Raw genomic sequence first — 6,179 nt, forward strand, 5'->3', positions numbered from 1 at the left:
GTTTATCTTGTATCCTGCTACTCTGCTGAATCTTTCTATTAGTTCCAGTAGATTTCTCGTGGAGTCTTTAGGGTTTTCTATATGTAGTATCATATCATCTGCAAACAGGGACAGTTTTCGATAATGTTTTTTAATTGAATAAATGAAAAACCAAATTGTCCATAGGCAAATGGTGAGTAGGTGGCAGAGCTAAGATAGGACCCTGGCCCTATCTTGCTGCAAACCCTGGTTCTTTCATTACAAGTCCTCCCTACCAGTCAACCAGGACTCAGTTCTTCTCCGGGTTTAAAGCAAGGACTACTTTAGCTAAATAAAATGAAGAATTAAACTAATTATTCGGGTAGTTTGTGTTCACCCTGAATGGTTTCACCTGAACTCTACAAATGCTTTAGTTAACCATGTATTTTTAAATTTGAATTATTTAAATAATTGCCTCAAATCTCACTTTTCTTTGCTATTATTTATTATTCTTTCTATGTATGAAGAACCATTTCCTTTTAAAAATAATGTTGTTCATTCCCTTATGAACTAGTTAATTTCTTTCCAACATTTTCTTTTGGGCCATGTCGATATGACCTAATAGTAACTGCAATAATGCTGTTGTTTCAAAGGGTAGAGACATTTTTTTCTTATTAAAAAATTGAATGTGAAAAACAAAAAAAACAACCCTCTACCTCATACAGTGTGAGAATGCCTGTTTTTCTTGGTAATAATTCATTTCCTTAGCAAGACTATTTTCTTCTGCTTTCCATTGTCAGCAGACAAAAAAGATACAATTAAATCAAGGAAACCTGGCAGGGCTGATTTTGGAAAATAAAGTGAATTCAGTTTCTGTGTTAAACAAAGAGCAATGTATTATGTTGGAAAAACACTGCCCTGATGAGCTTCACGCTCAACATGTCTCAGCACAGGACACCACCTCGGACCTGCATTTGTGTTTACCTTTGAGAAGGGGCAGTGGTTCCAGCCCCAAATGTTGAACTCCAAAGAGGACGTGGGGTTGTTTAAGGGTCAGCTAGCAGTATGCACCCAGAACTCCAGAGAGGTCCGTGGCCAGACTCACGGCCTACTCCAGCCCAGAGCTCTTTGATTTTAAGGGCAGATTTGTGTAAACAACTCTAGCAATTATGTTGGCACAAATCAAGTGATGGGACTGGTCAGAGGAACATTTATGAATGAGTTTTAAGAAGGCTTTTCAAATAAAAAGTAAAGCACTCTGCTGCTAACAGAAAGGTTAGAGTTTTGAGTCCACCCAGAGAGACCTCAGAAGAAAGCCTTGGTGACCTACTTCCGAAAAGTCAGCCATTGAACACTCTATGGAGCACAGTTCTACTCTGACACAACTGGAATCTCCATGAGTCAAAATCAGCTCGATGGCAACTGGTTTATTTGTTTTGTTTAATAGTCATAATAACACCTTATATTGTATAAAACCTCACCACAACATTGAATATTTGCAACCAGCACTGTAAGGTATAATTATCTTTGTTTTTTATAGACAGGGAAAGGGCAGCTTAAAAGATGAAGTGACATTTAAGGTTCATACAGATAGCAAAAGTCAGACTAGACTAGAACCCTATTCCTAAGATCAGGTGGTACCTACTAAAGGGGATGAACAAAACTAGCGTCTGTTTTCCTGATTTACCTTCACATTTTTCTGGGTTGTGCCAAACTTTGGATCCATTTTGAGGTAATTTTATTCTAGAGTCTTCCACATTGAATCTTTTTTGGGAACAAGATAGATTATAAATAATAATAATAATAAAGTAAAAATCTCGATCTCCATAAATACTGCCACTTATTGAGAGCCTTGCATGCATTGTTTCGATCAATCCTTGCACGATCTGATGAGGAAGGCACTATTAGCATTTCCATTTTACAGATGTGAAAACTGAGGCTTAGGAAGGCCTAGCAACTAGTCCAAAATCACACAACTGGTAAGTGGTAGAAATGATTCAAACCAAGAGTGTCTGATTCCAAAGTGTGTCCACCTAACCTCTATGGCTATATCACTTCTATCTAGAATGAGACAGAGGGAGGCCTGCCAGGCAGGTCGCTGGGCACTGAATTATGATTGGATTAAGTCAGTAATATGATGTTAGGAGATTCAGGTTTCCACATGTAGCTCTTATGTAACTGACAAAATTAGATTTGGTGTGCTCCTGCCAAAAAGACAGTTGGAGTGAAATAAAGTAACTTGCAACACTAAACAACCCATATATGTTGAGTATGTTTGCTACACTTAATCTACCATTGTAGTCAGCTAAGAGTCATTAGATGAAGTTCTGAAATAATGCCTCACAGAATACTGCTGCTTATCAGGAATGGGCGATTTATTTTTATTACCTAAGTTAAAAACCTTTTATAACATCCAAGTTAATAGTTGAGAATATTACAAAAGAGAAAAGGAATTTTAGAAAATTGATTAAAATTTTGCTTCTTTTTTTTTTTTTAGTATTTTGAACTTGCTTTGGCAAATGTATATAAAGTTGTTTAATTTTTTTTAAGGGAAAGTCATTTAAGTCTGCTCTGCAATTAAATAAAAGTTGAGCAAATATTTAAAGAATCTTAATTTGAAGAGACACCAAATTAAAGCCTGTGAAAGGGTTCACATAACTTGGTCTAGCCCTGTTTTTAAAGCTCATGTTCCAAAGCAGTTATTTTTGGTGAGAGTTCACGTCACAGAGGTAGAGATATAGCATCCTAACGGGTAGGTCATGTTGGGAGCCCTGGTGGCACAACGGTTAAGCACATAGCTGCTAACCAAAAGGCTGGTGGTTCAAACCCACTTAGTGGCTCCAAGGGAGAAAGATCTGGCGATCTGCTCCTGTAAACAGTAAAAACCTGTTGCCATTGGGTTGATTCCGACTCATAGCAACCGTATAGGACAGAGTAGAACTGCCCCATAGGGTTTCCAAGGAGCACCTGGTGAATTCAAACTGCCAACATTTTAGTTAGCAGCTGTAGCTAACCACAGCTTTTAACCACTGTCCCACCAGCCAAGAAAACCTCATGGGGTAGTTCTACTTTGTCACACGGGGTCACTATGAGTCAGCATCGATTGGATGGCCCACAACAACAAAAGGTCATGCTGAGTAACAGTTTGGCCGTAAGATGGAGGCTCTTGAAGAACACACTGAAGTGTCTGGTTTAGTTTCGATCTGATGCAGAGCGGGGTATTTATGGTAGAATATACAAGAAAGTGTCATCACAGGTTACCCTTGGGGCGTGAGGACAGAAGGTGAGGGAAGGTGGTTAGAGGATATTTACTGTCTACTTTATATCCTTTTGTTCAGTTTAAATTTTTTTTTCCATGAGAATATATTTTATAAGAAAACAACAATGCAAAGAATGGATGCCAGGAGCATCTAGGAATGGACATAGATTTTCAGTCAGGAAAGTGATGTAATCAGATATACAATGTTGGCAGCTGTTTTTAGGTTATAAGGAAGAGGCAATATGCAGAGAGCAGAATCAGGGAGGTCAGCTGTTAGACTAACCCTGGAATAAGATGTGGAATAATGACTTCTAAGCCAAGTATAATTTGGAGACAATATTCTAAAGCCCACATGTAGGATCCACATTTTCTTCAGCTCAGAGTATTTAAAATAAAATGATTCAAGGCAATCATAATTTTGGGAAATTCTATACGCCTGCACTAGAGAAAGTTAGATTTTTATTAATGAGCTCCTTCTCTGTCAATAAAACATATTTTTAAACATATCCTCAGAGTAAAAATAGGAGCTAGATAGAGGAAAGAAAATAATTATAAAGGATATATATTTTCTGAATCACAAATGAATTAAAAAAAAGAGAATGGCACGTGACACTTTTTTGCATAAGCCGCCTTTTCCTGTGACTCAGCCAGGCTTGATGGTGTCAGCCGTGTTTTTGTACTTTTTGGCATTTTAAACATTCATTTACTAAACTAACAGCATTGCATTAAGTAAGACTGAGAGCATTACCTTAGTCCATTAGTTTCCAGAGAGTCATTAATTCCCTGTGACATACCCAGGAATGAGATCATCATCATCATTATTATTATTATCAATTAAGTTTATTTTGAGGAAAAAAAGAACACCTGTTTTCTTTTAATCTATGTAGTTTTAACAGTGGATATTTTCTTTCTGAAACATATTTTTTAGTATCTTTGTAAATAGTGATTTGCTGCTTCTTTGCCGAGGTATTTCATAGACCCTTTGGCCACCACTGAAGTGAATTTAAATTCCTTGTATTTAAGAATTGAAGCCCTAGAGCTCAGGCTGTAACCAAAAGGTTGGCAGTTTGAATCCACCAGCCTCTGCTTGGAAACTCTATTGGGCAGTTCTGCTCTGTCCTGTAGGGTTGCTATGAGTCGGAATCGACTCTACAGCAATGGGTTTGGTTTTTTTTTTTTTGATATTTAAGAATCAGGGCTTAACAAAAACCTAGAAGCAGCTTTGCAACAGTATCACAATAGGATATTTGGGCTTCTGTAATTTTTCTTTGTGGGGACTTCTGAACTGGTCTCTGAAGATCACGTGACTGACTTCAGACTAGCGGTCTCTCAGGACAGGGTTTCACAAAGGCTCTGAATCTGGCATTACTTGTTTACAAGGATTGTTGTCACCATCGAATATGGGGTTATTTAGTAACAGTTCTGCAGAGGGAAAGCCCCAGCTTGACTCTAGTGGAAAGAGCAGATGTCACCAGGACACAGAAACAAGTGTATAAGTGAAGGCTTCGGCTGGCCGAGAGAGACTGTGCATCACAATTTTCCAACACTCTTAGAGGCAGAGGTAGAACGAAAACTCATAAAACAACTGTGAAAATCTTAAATAACTAAGAAAGGTAAATGAACTACAGTGCTTAAAAATTCCAGGTTGCCCAATAAAAATAGGAAGTGATATTACAGATCCCATGGACTGTAATGAGGAGCACAAATGGTTTGGGAGCTCGTGAAAAACACTTCTGATATGTTTGGATGCCAAAGATTTCTGAAGTTGATCTCTTTTGGCCTGCTAAGATTTTATGCATTTTTGTCATTCCAGCTGAGAGGTCTGAGGATTAGTGGATGTTTCTGCCAGCCTGGACTCACGTGGTGAAACGAATGTGTTTGTGACAGTGAGAAAGTAAAATGCATCAAGACAAAGGGCTTCTTTGCAAGAAAAGCATAAAAATTATTTATCATTGCAATTTGGGTCCAGTGCTTCAGAGCAATGTTAAATTAGTAGTTTACTTCAATGAAAAATTTCTGTTTACTGTACTTTTAGCAAATAACTTGAGTGTTAATACATTTTTGCTAACCACGCAAACTGCCCTGACACTGTGTTATTTTTGTAGGAGTGCTATGTGGTGCATTATTTGTGAAAAAATACAGTATGCATCCTAAATATGGCCATTTTCATCTGAGAATTGCTTCGTGAATGCTACCTTGTCTCCAGAATGCACTCTCCAGGAGAATAGGAAATGAGGCTTATTCTAAACCAAAACCAGTTGCGACCCCATGTGTGTTAGAGTAGAACTGTGCTCCATGCTGTTGTTGCTGTTAGGTGCCATCAAGTCAGTTGTGACTCATAGCGACCCTGTGCACCACAGAACAAAACACTGCCGGGTCCTGTGCCATGCTCACAGTCATTGTTATGCTTGAGCCCATTGTTGCAGCCACTGTGTCAATCCATCTCCTTGAGGGTCTTCCTCTTTTTCGCTGACCCTATACTTTACCAAGCATGATGTCCTTCTCCAGGGACTGATCCCTCCTGACAACATGTCCAAAGTATGTAAGATGTAGTCTTGCCATCCTTCCTTCTAAGGAGCATTCTGGTTGTACTTCTTCCAAGACAGATTTTTTCGTTCTTTTGGCAGTCCGTGGTGTATTCAATATTCTTCTCCAACACTACAATTCAAAGATGTCAGTTCTTCTCCAGTCTTCCTTATTTGTTGTCCAGCTTTCGCATGCATATGAGGCGATTGAAAATACCATGGCTTGGGTCAGGAGCACCTTACTCTTCAAGGTGACGTCTTTGCTTTTCAACACTTTAAAGAGGTCTTCTGCAGCAGATTTGCCCCATGCAATGCGGCTTTTTAATTTCCTGACTGCTGCTTCCATGGGTGTTGATTGTGGATCCAAGTAAAATGAAATCCTTGACAACTTCAACCTTTTCTCCGTTTATCATGATGTTGCTTATTGGTCCAGTTGT

Source organism: Trichechus manatus, unplaced genomic scaffold (assembly GCF_000243295.1).
Source record: "Trichechus manatus latirostris isolate Lorelei unplaced genomic scaffold, TriManLat1.0 scaffold00251, whole genome shotgun sequence".
In the NCBI taxonomy this organism is placed as follows: domain Eukaryota; kingdom Metazoa; phylum Chordata; class Mammalia; order Sirenia; family Trichechidae; genus Trichechus; species Trichechus manatus.